This window comes from Puntigrus tetrazona, chromosome 18, assembly GCF_018831695.1.
Source record: "Puntigrus tetrazona isolate hp1 chromosome 18, ASM1883169v1, whole genome shotgun sequence".
In the NCBI taxonomy this organism is placed as follows: Eukaryota; Metazoa; Chordata; class Actinopteri; order Cypriniformes; family Cyprinidae; genus Puntigrus; species Puntigrus tetrazona.
Genome location: NC_056716.1, coordinates 19,147,181 through 19,161,865, shown reverse-complemented (window position 1 = coordinate 19,161,865; position 14,685 = coordinate 19,147,181). Strand labels below are relative to the sequence as shown.

General features: G+C 39.1%; 1 pseudogene; it reads right to left on the bottom strand.

Moving 5' to 3' along the window:
* Nucleotides 1-249: 249 nt before the first annotated feature.
* On the bottom strand, nucleotides 250-14,572 carry LOC122362758 (annotated as a pseudogene).
* Between the last annotated feature and the right edge of the window lie 113 nt (nucleotides 14,573-14,685).

Sequence of the window (14,685 nt, the reverse complement as noted above, 5' to 3'; positions counted from 1 at the left end):
AAACTTTTTGGCCATTAAGATAGCAATTACACAAATACACATACATACACATAATATTTATATATGTTTTTTTTTTTTTGCATTGTCATTTTTAAATGATTGTCATTAGTTTCTCATTTGTGTAATGATATATTTTTTTATTTAAAGTTTAATTAAAATCCAGCATAAATGAAAGGCTGCATGGAATAAATGCTTTCATGTGGTATAATTATGCTGTAAAAAAAGAAAAACTAAAGAAAAACAAAAACAAAACACACAAATGTGTGTGTGTGTGTGTTATAATTATAGCTTTTCATTTATGCTATACATACTTTTACCCAGAGCGGCTTACACATTTTGTTGTATCGCTTAAACTTATCAAAGTATCTGAATATGGATTCCCTATCTGAGTTGAGAAGTTCTCTTCCAGACAAGGCCCAGAGGAAGCAAAAAAGGCACCATGTTGTGAAGATATAGGAGGAGGAAAGTTTCTGTGGATTCTATATGCTTTCTGAAGTTAAGTGCACTGCATGGGCTGTTTTTGGGGAAATGTGGTGAGACATTAAAGGTCTTCACACTGTTGCTTTCTGACAGAGGCATAGTCGTTAAATTGATTCTTCCAGTCCAGCATGTAAGAACGCCAGCGGTTGAACTGAGACTTCCACTGGAACTCCACTTCATCAATACTCACTACAGCAGAGAGAGAGAGAGAGAGAGAGAGAGAGAGAGAGAGAGAGAGAGAGAGAGAGAGAGAGACAGAGACAGACAGACAGAGACAGAGAGACAGAGAGAGACAGAGAGAGAGAGAGACAGAGAGAGACAGACAGAGACAGACAGAGACAGAGAGAGACAGAGAGAGACAGAGAGAGAGACAGAGAGACAGAGAGACAGAGAGACAGAGAGAGAGAGAGAGAGAGAGAGAGAGAGAGAGAGACAGAGAGACAGAGACAGAGAGAGAGACAGAGAGAGAGACAGAGAGAGAGAGAGAGAGAGAGAGACAGAGAGAGAGAGAGAGAGAGAGAGAGAGAGAGAGAGAGAGAGAGAGAGAGAGAGAGAGAGAGAGAGAGAGAGAGAGAGAGAGAGAGAGAGAGAGAGAGAGAGAGAGAGTTGGTTAGGTCAAATCTAAGACAGAATTGGATTTATCATAGTGCAAATGAGAAGTGAAGTCATTTAGACACAAGAAACATTCAGGAGGCCTAAACATAGCCTGCATGACCGTCTAAGTTTGTGTAGCGGTGCATGCGTGCATTATCAAGATAACAGCCCTAATGAAAAAGTGATAAATTGCTTTACATTTTCTCATTTTGAAGCCATATACTCAACTTCGATCGAGCAGAACCAAAACCTCAATCAAGTATCAAAGCTCTTCTCAATGTTTTAGTCTGTTTGCAATATTCACAACTTGGCTTTAATACGGAAACTTAAAATAAATGTTGTAAATATTCCCTTATGGTCGATATATTTATCAAAAACAAAACAAAACAAAAAACAAACTAATTTAGGTGAAGTATTTATTTAAAGACATAATCATGATTTAAAACTACCCAGAAAAAAATGACATTGTAAATTGCACAACCTTGCTAATTTAAAAAAAAAAAAAAAAACTAGCTGCCTGCTGTACAGTTATTTATGGAAATTCTACATTAAAATTCTATTTGCATAATTTTCTAATCTTATTGTCATAGAGCATTCAGTGCTTGCTATTTACCTCCCTTTCCCTTCAAGCACAAGTGCTATAGTTGAAAGAAAATAGTTGAGAATAGAGACTCACGGCTTGCATGGCAACAGAATGTCACTTGATCCGTGTCACAGAAAGAGAGCGAGAGAGCAGAACTGTGTTCTTTATTTAGAACGAAAATCAAGTGAGAGAACTTTACTGCTTCTCACAATCATGAAAAGCTCCTCATGAAAGAATCGCTAGAAAATCAGGGACAAGCACTTGTGTTCTTAGCCTATGAGTCAACAAATTTTTCCAACAACCATTTCGTGCTTTTTAAAAGAGAATCGACAAATGAGTTATTTTCGTTATGCGGTAACTTCTCAACTCTGTAACTGTACGTTCGATATTCTTTTAATATTCTATACGTGTACCTTGACCATAAAACCACCCATACGTGTTATACACATTTTGAAAGTTGAATAAATAAACTTTCCATTGATTTTAGTTTATTAAGATATTAAGACAATATTCGAGATGCAACTAAAATCCGAGGTAAAAAAATCTAAATGCTGCATTTATACTTGTCCAAATTAAGTTTTTCACTATGCATACTGTATTAACAATCAAAAAGATAAAGTTTTAATAATTACTGTAGGAAATAAATATGAACACGATCTACTTAATATCCTAACTTGTGGCTTTTGCTGCAAATAAACCCTGACTTAAGACTGGTTTGTTGTCCGATTGTCACGTATCTGAGCGACCGAATAGCAAGTTTCAAGCGCTTGCCTTTTCAACCTGCTATATTGGAAATGTTTTGTTCTGGTTGCAGGTTCGACCCTAAGTAGCGAGCCATGAACGATCACCGCTGTGCTTGATCGAGACATTTAATCCGGACGCTCCGAGGAGGAGGGGATTTGTATTTCAAATAAGTTCATAATGTCAACTTGGTTCAGATACCATAAATCACTCTTTAACTTACAGACTAGGAATTTGGCAAAAAAGGCATGGGCCAAATGGAGTTTGCCATCTCGACCACGACCCGGTTTATGCACTTTAGCAAGTCAGCTACCACGGCTGGGTGCTGCATCGCTAATTAATATTCATGAGCCAAGCTGATAAGGCTTCTTCGTTTCTATGTCCTGCAAAAAAAAAAAAAAAAAAAAAAAAACCTTGTTTGTGCATAAAGTAGCAGTCTCAAAAGAGTAGGCGTCTGCGAATCCTCCGGGAACAGCTTTGCCGTGGGCAAGCGCCAGAGAGACTGCACACTGCCGCAGTGGCGATAATTCAATTTGCGCATATGTGCATTTTGTATGCGCAGTCACTGGCGCCTGACCTCCAGTACATAAACAAGACAAGGCTTTCTCCTGCAGCTCTCCATGTATTTCTTCACCTAGACTCAAATCAGAATCGATTCATTCCATTTCAGTGTCAAATTCAATTCTGCTCCCCACGGTCGCACTACCTGGAACTCCAATTCTCTTCCGTTTTCTTCCACCGATAATACTGACAGCCAGAACTTGAGGAGCTTCCAGGCGCTACACTACTGGCGTCACCTTGCAAAGACCTCCAGAAAGCCGATTAAAGCGTCAGTCTATATTCATTGCTTAAATCAGTAATGACAGCTGAAGACAGCCAAGGTTTACAAGATGATTTTAAATTGTGCCAAAAGACGTTTAAATATACAAATGCACAAGCGACCGCTTCCAGTACATAATGCCGTGACTTGCTCTCACCTTATGTTTAGAAAGGCGCCAAAGCTCACATCTCTTAACGAGGATAGAAACAAACCACAAGATACATGTTTAGCTGAAAAGGTTTAAATGAGCGAGGAACTACAGCAAAATGCTCTTCAGTGCAGCCAAAAAAAATTGCTTTTCCCCTCACTTTGGAATATGATGTTACAAGAAGGCCTATGTTTAGTTGCAGGTGCCTGAATAACTTCAGACTCAATTGCTTTTATTTTCAGTTTCTCTTAAAATAGCTTCCACTGGTGAGCAAAGTCCTCAATAACAAAGAGAATATCAAACCTACTTCACTGAAAACAGCCTGATGGTGAGATATATGTATAATGGATAAAATGGGAAGCATTCAAAGCCACTCACGATGGCGTTTTGCATAGCAGCATTTGCAACATTTTCTCCATCACACACATCCATGAATGCATTCTGAATGTATTTAGCAACTACTAAGCTAGGCACGGAAGGGACAGAACAGCTTTTGTAGAAAGCTTTTGCATTTCAATCTCAAGCTCCCGGTTCCAGGCCAAATCACGCTACTCATTTTAGTTTGTCATTCCGATCTATGAATAACTAAAGACATTCACTCTTTTTCCACATCCTGTAAAGCATTTCTATTTAATTTGAGTAACACAGCTTGGTTTATACAAGCTGAAGTATTATTAGTGATGCTTGCCAAGAGATCTAAAATAAATAATTGTATATATACACAGATAAATATTGTAGTTGACACGTATTTACAAAAGTTACTTTAGTTACATGAATGTCTAAAAAAATAAAGTGTAACCCCTTTAAATTTAATTAATTGATCGAAAAAAAGTAATTGTGCTACACTTATTAGATTTCTGCATCACATTTATCTAAAATTCTAACATTCAAATTAAATTAAACTGCAGGTGAAACAGAAGCGGCATCAGCAGTTTACAAATATCATTTACAACTGCATAAATAGTGCTTTGAGATTGTCTTTTGAATCAATATTTTAAATCACCCTCTCATTGAGTGAGCGAGAAGAGTCATTCATTCAACCGATTCATTCAAACTGCAAAAGTAATAAAGCAAGTTACTGTATTTATGAATGTTAACCTGATTTAAGTGTACTATTCTGTCATACTACGATGGACCTGCGCTGTTAAAAACTCAACTAAAAACTCATAATGCCCATGGACCAAATACATAAATCATGTAGTGAAAGTGTGTGAGCGAGGAAACTCTGTGCAAGCTTATATATTTTTAAAGCGATCATATTTTCATCATAGACCAGACATATCACACCCCTACATGAACTTACAACTCATATTTAATCCTTCTCTATACCTTTCTTATGCAAGAGACTGTATGCAATGCACAGCCTTGCTTGGCATGAACTGACATGTGAACAAGTAAATCTACAAAAGAAATAACAGAAATCATAATGCTTTTAGGGTTTTAATGCAAGTCCCTTTTAAGCAACCCTGGATTGTATATAGTTGTTGCTAGTTATGTTTGCTGAATAAATAAACAATCATAAAAAAGAAACCATAATGCCAATTAATTTTAATTTGGTTTAGCATTTAGATGTCTAAGCCAACATGTCATCTGAAATGGAAGACCTTTTTTTTAAGTGATCATCTTCATTTAAAAGATGATAAAATTGAAAGTAAATAAATTAACATAATAATAATACTAATACTAATACTAATACTGTTTAAGGATCCATGCAGAGTACCCTGTTAAAGTACCTGCCAACTGAAAAAATCTGAATATAAATAATTGCAGTGTCTTTGGAGAACACTCCAACCACCCCAGTCCCACATTAAGCTCCACTAGCTGGCCAGTTCTGCACTACAGGTGTCCTCCAGAGACTAGAAGACGACACATGTGCTGGCCAGGCAGAGCCGGAGAGACAAGCAGAAGCGGGCGTGGTCATGATTTTCTTTGTTTATGAGGTGTGGGTGGGTGGCTGTTCTCATTCTGTGACTCTCACCTGTGACATACTGCAGTTTTGGCAGGAAACTATCCCCAGAACTTGCACTGCTGGGCTCGGAGCATCCGGAGTGTTTGTGACAGGCCAGTGTTAAGCGTGACATACTGCTGATGTTCCAGCGTGAGCGGCGGCCAATCTGCTGCCCCTCCACGCTCGGATCCCTGAAACATCAAGCGAGGAAATCAACCAAAAGGTCAGTTTATGTATGGCACCAAGATGCATCAATACATTTGTGCCCCAAAACAACTCAAGCCAAAAAAATCAATGCAATGACTCAATAGCTATGACGTTTCCACGCTCTTGTAAAGAACACCTTGCAGTCCTTTACAACAGAAGCTCTGAATCTTAATGCACGATCCCAGGAAAGTCTTCATAACAAGCTATTAAAGGGGAATCAGCCCATTTCAGGAAAAGATTAACTTTGAAGCGTGTTCTATTGTGATCTTGTTTACTGATCATGTTCATTGATGTATTAGCATTGTGTCGTTCCCTGCAGCGTGAAGAGTGTATGAAGTGTTAATTGAAAGAAACTAAGCTTGCTCACAGCCACAATAAAGGCCGTCTCTGCTTCTCCATAATTTATGCCAAACAAATGAGGATGCTAATCAACACTAGCCTGCCAGCAACACCAAGACTTTTTTTCCCCCACATTAACTGAAAAAGTGTGAGCAGATAAGCATGTCTCATCAAGATATTATGGATTAAACAACTCCAAATCTGCACTGTTTATATTTTTCTCAGCTATAAATATAAACAATCCGACCTCAGTGTTTTTAGTAAACATATACAAATGCCTTGTAAAGTCTTGTAAACACAAATATGAGTATAATATTCTCTGTATTAAAGAAGCTATGGATTTCCGCCTAAACTAAATTTGTCATTCCAACACTACGCAAACCTGTTTTCTTCTATGAAAATGAGCAAATAAGCAGAATGTTTACACTGCTTTTTCCATACAGTGAAATATAAAAAGAATTCTGTCAGATGCTTCGAAAGGGACAAAGAGGCACCAAAAAGGTCATCCATTTTATGTGTGCCACATGTTATATGATGCTACATGTCACAAAATGGCATTTGTGTTTTAAACAAACATTCACACTTCAGTTAGAAGGCATGCAACAACCAAAGGTGTTTTGCATCATTGATGGAAACCTGGTGCACAAGCCAAGTGTGAATATATACCGCACAAATGAATTTGACAGCAGCTACAAATGGCAAGGCTTGAAATAATTTACAATTTCCTTTTATTAACAAACAAATTCATACTGTAGGTCATTCACGTCAGATCAACCCAAATTTCAAAAACCTCTCCCAGTTCAAATTTGTAGTTTCACGAGCTGAAAATGGATAATATTCAACAATATATGACTGCCCGAAACCCCCGTATCTTTGGGGACTGAATGATATAGGGCACCTTGAAAATGAAGATTGCGAGAAAAGAAAAGTTTCAAAACTAAATTTAAAATCATATTTAACGCGATATCAATAATAATAATAATAATAATAATAATAATAATAATAGTTATTAAATAATTATTATTATACTTACAGGAGCAAACAAACCTGGGAAAATAGATATTTATGGAACTTGGACAGTTAAAAAAAAACACTTTTGATTGGTCATCATTGTACATAATACCACAAAGATTGCTGAAGTCAGGAGATTTTACTAATAGACCTACTGATCTCAAAAATTGATTTTGCTCCTCACTCTACAAAAAAAGCAGATCACTCAGTAAATATTCATCCATAACATTTAATATTTCAGCTTTCACTAAACATGTTTATCTTTCTTCAGGGAAAAATATTAGAAAAAGCAAAAAATTTCAGCTGGGTTGAGTTGACCCTTGGAGACCAGGCCACCTTTAGTTAATCAAAGGACCAATACCTTCTGAAAAGGGCATCTCTAACTTATTTACTCCTAAAATGTTCATAGTGTATTGTCTGAGTACTAGTGTCAAATACTGAAGTGACAAGTGACAAGATGATGTTGTACCTTAAAAGTAAAGTTTTGGACATTTTTTCCCTCATGAGTGCAGAAGCTACATAAATTAAATGAGTAAATACCAATATAACTACATGTTTCAATGCGAATCTACATAGAAAATAATCTCATGAAGTAGGTTTGGTATCAAATTTTACCTTACCCTACTAGCAAAGTTGCTGCAGTGCTCACATGATCCTCCTGCTCAGGGCCTCCTCCTCCATCCGAGGAATTCAGCGTCTGATTCAAAGAGATCCAAAAACAAGCGGGATCTCATCTCCGTGCATTACACCCCATCCACTCAGGCCAGGGTTGAAGGTGGGCGATGGTTAAGAAGGAACAATCGGGCACTGCCATTTTCTCTCTACAAACCTCTGAGCAAAATCCAGTAAAGGGGCATGAGAAATACGTTGGTCACCTGTCAAACCTAGCACTCCTCTCTGTTTTGGCTTGCTTTGCTCATCTCTCAATGGTCCGGTATGCTGATACTACCGCCTCTCTGCTAGGTCACTGAAACCAGGGAGGCCCAAGGATGCACCTCACGGGAACTGGTCTCCGACTGATCAGGACTCTGAGTTATGGATGCCAAAATCCAGGTGCATATAAACAAGAAAGTACGTCCCTCATCCTTGTTCAATCCCAAAGCAGTTCAGTTTTAAGAAAATCCCGACTGGATTAAAACACTTGGCATATCTGTAGAAATTCATAAATCCACTGTTGTAAATGCTTCACTATCATCATAGGATCAGGAGATGACTTCAAATTGAAGACTGACTATCTTTTCAGGTTCAACTGCCCTTAAGCAAGCCTCCATTTCATCAACCAGATGGTCCAAGTGGGCAGTTCAGAAGCTGAAACCAGAGTCAGGGAATGGTTTCAGGCCTGGGTTGGCTCCACTGCCACTTACAGCTTGTTGGGACTGCCACACCTGGAGAATTGCACGGTGAATAGTCCGTGGCTGCCTTGTGAAAGCAAATGGTGTCCCACGGAGCCAGCACCAGCACACTCTCCCCCCAAACAATGTTACAGAAGACTGATCACCTCAAACGCAGCAATACCTTTTTGACACTCCAACTGAGAGCCAGGCGCTGGTCAAATAGACCAGCATTACCTTTTAATGCTCACTCTGGCAGCACAGGAAGCCTGGATTGCTCTCATTACGGTAGTTCATGGATACCTACCACGACTTGTTGCGAATGGCTGAGGAAACGGCCATCATAATACATCCAGGATGCCGTGACTGTGGAAAAGTAAAGCCTCCACCATAGATCCACACCCATAACTGGACTAAGGGTTTGCCTGTCTTGAGGTCAGATGAAGATGAAGGAGTCCAAACATTGAGGCACAGGCAGCCTCACCACCTTCGTGGTTGGATTCCACATCTCAGCTCCAGGGAATCCTGGGTACAATGTATCTGGATACTGGAAAGCATGAATTGGAGTACTGAGTGGCATCTCAGATCTCATTCCACACATCAGCAGGCTCTGGTTGTTCAGCTTAAGCTGGTCCAATGGAGGTTTGCATAGGGAATCCTGGCGAAGGCCGCTTAACATACCCTGGAACCACTCCGGGACAAAGGAAGCCTCAGTCCTCTCTAACTTTGCCTTTGGCTATGGAGACGATCAGTTCATCTTGCCCTGCTTACGTTTTAAGAACAGAGCCAAGATTGCAAAGAAGCTTTGATGTGAATGCTCATGATGATGTCTTCGAGGCTGATAAATAAAAACCATAAAGAGAACAATATAAACTTCATTAATCAAAACAAGTCATCTTCTGTTTGGGGTTTCAGAGAAGATCATGTTATGAGCACAATGTTAAGTGACTGCTGTTATTAGATCAGAGTAACGTTTTTAAACACAGGGAGATTGGGTACCACAGTTTGTTTCAAATTACCATTATTAACTGTCATTGGAAGTCTCTAGGACCTCAAAACATAAAAACAGCAAAGTCAATCACAACAGAGCATCAGCTGCCACAAAGAATGACATCATAAATGCTTTTTCCTTCTTCTAAAGGCTGGTTCTCCTGGTGACAGAACAGCATATTGTGACATTACACAGCTACACAAGTAAGGCAGAGCCAGCAGAGACAGTGACAGCTAATAATGACACTCCTGCTTGAAGCATCTGGTGATGGAGTAGGAAAGCTCAGACAATCAAAATGCTCTATATGACCTACCCAGTATGATGAGACACCCAAATAACCTGCTAACCCTTCTCTCCTTTTGAGATTGCCCAGCTTCCAAGTAAAAAAAAAAAAAAAAAAATCGGACAAAATTAGACAATCTCTGATTGTTTGTTGTGATAGTGGGGTAACCTGCTTGATTATCATGGCCTGCCCAAGACAAGACAGATTGACCCAGAAGACTGAGCTCCTACGTTATTGAGAGGAACTACTTTCCTGGCTAAACAAAAAAATAGTAAATAAATAATACAGAGCATCTTCAATATGACAGAACAGCTTCAGGGCTGGCACACGGGGGACTGTTGTTGACAATGTGGTAAATTAACTTGTGTAAGTGTTTGTTTCTCAAAATCTCTTTATCAGTGAGAATTTCAGTTCTGCCTCTTCTTTTGATGTCGATGAAAGCAGAGACTGTCTTAATCCCAAATACAAATACTAAAAACGCAACTTTCTAACTTGTAGAAAGCAAACAATAATACAATGAGTGCCTGAAGAGTGAGAGAAAGAAATCGCAAAATAAAAAGCACTGTCAAGTAGACTGGTACACAACAGAATAAAGAAAAGTAGCATTCTTATGATGATTTCTAAAGCTAACTCTGAAATGGTAAAAAAGGCAGCACCTTTAGTAATGTACATTTTAGGCACTAATATGCACCTTTTAGGGGTAAATAAAGTACAAAGGTGTACTTCGAGAAGTTACTGCCAGAATGACAGCTTTTGTACTTTCATTTTATAGTGTAAAGTGTCGCTTACCAAAACAAGCTTCACACTATTATACAAGGTATTCTGGTCCATATATGTGCCGAGTTATGATCTGTTTCTTCATCATCACTACTACTACCACTTCGCTTCTATTGTATGCTGGTAAAAAAATAAAATCTGTTGGCTTACAAAAGTAATGTTACCTCTCTTCAGCAAGCTGCGTGATTTGAGTTATTCATTAAACAGTACACAGTGCAAGTTGAAATCAGGAAGTTTTTTCTCCTTCTTTTCAAAAGAAATTACTACTTAGAAGACAAGAAAACTAAAAAGAAATGGATAAATACAGACAGTAAGTCTTGATCAAATAAATTCAGCCTTGTGATCTTAAATTTTTTTAAGAAATTTTAAAAGAAATCTTAGCAACCTGATACTTTCTCAAACAAGTGCAAATATTCAAAAGTTAGAGTTTACAGAAACGCTTGCTTGTAAACACTCACAATAATAACTGACGCTACTAATTATTAGATTTTCCTTGTAGATTAAGACATTAATCAACGTATTGCTGACTTAATGCTGTAATTGTACACATTAAATTACCATAATTTATAAAATCAAAGTAAAAGATAGGGTTTTGCTGCAGGGAGCTGGTCACTAATGAAGAGAAACTGTACAAAAGGACAAAAGAACTATGTCTCTAAATTCTGATCGTGAAAATGTTAGTTTTACAATTTAATGCCTGACTGATGAAAAACAAATCATATGCAAATAAAGAATTCATTAGAGACCTTGGAAAGAAATTTCACTCTTTTCAATCAACATTTAAAAGAGAACATGCTGAAATGTCTCTATAAAAATGGAGAATTTACTGCTTATATATAGTATATATACACACCTTTTAAAGCTCTGTAAGAAAAGGACTAAAGAAAACCAAGAGGTCAAAACCCACAAAAAGCATGAGAGCTGTGCAGAGTATATCAGTGAACTAATGACGACGATTCATCCGACAGCAATTCATAACACTGGCGCCAGGTTCATGTAATGGTATAAGCTGTAATGTCAGGAGATTCCTGAAGATTCGCAGCACTTTATCCGACCGACAATGCAGAAAGACAACAGCAAATCTCTAGCCTGCAGGTTGAATTGAGAAGATAAGACTTCTCGCTCTTCCTTTTTTGTTTTGTCCCTTTAGACCAAGCCTTGAGACAACTTTGTTTCTCTTCACCTGCTATCTTTGTCTCCATCTTAGACACACAATTTTTTGAACTCTTTGTCTAAGAGAAATCAGACATTTGGGTTGGGAGCTATCAAAAACCTCTGCCGGATCTCCAATGAGACCCAAGAGGAGGGAGTTCTGGGACTTTCGCAGTTCTTAAGACAAGCAATCACACTTTAAAGGCCAACTTAAACAAGTGTTTAAAATCAACATAAAAAACAGCATAAGAATAAATCAACGTAAGGTCAGTGTTTTTCATTATGACTGATTGGATAATGAGAAATGTGCATTCCATAACAAAAAAGATCATTCTGTGCACCAGACTGCAAATAGGGTACATGAAAGTATAATGTTTATAATCAAAATAGCAGTTTAGCTTGTATTATCAGGACAATAACAAAGTAAATCACCTTTTTACTGATTTAAGTACGCTTTTTGTGTGTATCTGTACTTTTACTCGTATCTTCTATTAATTTGTCTATTCTTGTACGGTATTTTCACTTTGAACACTGGACTAGTTGGAAATGTGACATTTACTAAGTTAATATTGTGGTATATAGTCAATAACACAATTAGTTGTATTTGCACACACATACACACAAATGAATGAATGAAAATATTACTCACAAAAGCCAAGCAAAGAACTGTTGTGCATCCCCTAACAACACAGTGCAAAGTAGATAATGTACTATCTACTCTGTTTATTACTTTATATGACAAAGATGGTTTAAAAACAATACTCATACTGGCAGGAATCCATCAGTTCACATGTTTTCTCTAAAATCGAGCATCAGTTCAGCAAGGGCTGCGAAGACTCAAAATATCCACCATTTCTGAACACATCTTCCAAAAGGACAGAGTGGTTTTACCAATCGCTTTAATAAAGGAAACCTAGAATATTTCCCAGAGCCGAACGCCGCCACAGCTGTGACGCTCTGCCCCTTAGTAATAATAGTTCGGCGCCATACCCGCGCCTGTTTGTGACTCTCCCACAGGTCCTCATCACAAAACGCCCACCAGCACTCTCCAAAGGCCTGCCAAACAAGCCCTCGGATCTGTGCTGGGCAAAGTTGGAATAAGATCTAGCACATTTCTCACATCTCCTGAGTCATCTGACTGCACCATCTCCAGTTATTCATGGAGATCAGAAGGAGGAGCACACAACCTGGTACAAATATCCTGGTTGAGCTGTGAAGAGCATGATGGGACTTATCGGATAAATGTTGCACGGTTTTCCTCTTGTGATTTGTAAATCTTTAAGCAACATATATGTCAAAAACACTCACGGCCTTACATAAATAAGTGTATATGAATGATAAACCAGCGATTGGAAGTTATAAAAGAATTTGTGCATACACTAACGTGTCAAACATGTCAAAAGAACAAAAATCGGGCAGCATCTGTATGCCTTCACTCCAAGGATGGCAATCTGATACAGGATTATTACTATGAGGTGAATCACATCTCACGTGTATAGTAACGTGCCAGTTTCAGCAAGCAACTACTTTTACAGCCATGTTATTACTCCACCTACAATTAATCACAATGCATATACTGTTAACATGGCGACTATATATAAAAATTGGGTTTATGTTTACACACATGCACACAGACATTTATTTCATAAACGATATGTATTGTGAGGGATAAGAAAAACTTAGACACACCCATGACAACAAAAAGACACATTAATTGAAATCCTTTCTGATAAGTGTAAACTTTTATGTGTGAACAGTGTGTAATTAGTCTATAGAAAGCATACATCACGGTTGGTGACGTCACTGAATTAGCGTATATATAAAACTTGCTTAGGAATCGAAGGCGCCTAGCTTTCCAGGAATGAAGCAAAGTGCTCAGAAGCTGGGAAGGTGTGGGACTAATTCTGGTACTGCAGATGTCTTGGCATAGACATACCTGCGTATTAGGCCTTAGAGGCAGCTACACTTTTGTGTGTAGAATGGCCTTAACCCCTATAGGCGAGGCACCTGAAGACAAGTGTAAGAGGAGTGTGATGGCATCCTGACACATACAATTGGGCTTACGTGTGGTCAAAGTTACAAGGTGGGAGAACTGAAAGTCATGATATAACAGATGGGACATTTGGAATATAACCAGCCTGATGGTGGTAGAAAAGCCCTGGACGCCAGGAAAGCAACTCAAGACAAAAGGGGAGCCACTGACAGGGCCTGAAAATCCTACACTCTTAATAGAGGTGGAGCCAGCAAGAACACTGTCTTTAAATGTCAGATAATGATCTGAAATTTCAAATGGGCCTCGAATTGGAGACCCACAGAGAGCTTCTAACACCACAACCAGGTTTCCACAGGGGAATACGGCAGGTCAAGGCACTGGAGCTCAGTGCACCGGGAAGCGATAATCAAAGGGTCTGCTCACAGACTGTCCAATAATAAGGGCGTGGCACTGGTGTTCCAGAAGGCGCCATCTGCATAATAGGCACTACCACAGAAGACCCATGATTGATCTATGGTTCCACTGGATGTGTTGTTATGTGCACCAAAACATGGTGATCACCAGGGCCAGAGGCATCAGAGGTCAAAATACAGCCAGCATCTCTTAAAGATTGATGCCACGAGACATGGTGGGCTACTTCACACACCACGGCTGAGCGTAATCATGACCGGGCCCCAAACCAGTCAGGGACAGGTCCGTTACCAGTGTTACACAAGCGTCGCTGAGCTCCCAGCACCGACCCAAGACAAAAACTGCGGTCTCTTCCATATGTCTAAAGCACGGAGGCATCGTCGTGACTTTAATCATAAGGAACTGGATTTCCCTGGGAAACCCTGACTTGGAGTATGTACAGAAGGCCAAGAAGTACCACGCGGTGACCTAGCTGCCATCGGACTCCGTTTCTAACCATTTTACAGGAGGACCCAGCCCCACCACATTACAATAATCTGAGGTGGGGATGAAAAGACAGAAAAAGAATGGCTTGCTGCAATCTGCGAGCACCTCATTGTTGGAGATCGGGGGCAGGCTCCGGCTGTGGAAGTTGGGTCAGCTTAGTTCATCTAACTTGTTTTTCTGCTGCCCATGCTTTTTCTCTCGTGGGGCAGTCAGTGTCCGTGCCGATCTCACCATGCATGCTTAACACATGCTGCTGGTCAATGACGTCACCCGCCATTGATGTCACGCTATGACTGAATGTTGTGGATGAAAATATGTCAAAAGAGATCGCACAGACATTACTTGGATTGTCAATCGCTTTATCGATACTAGCAACCTAAACACACTATA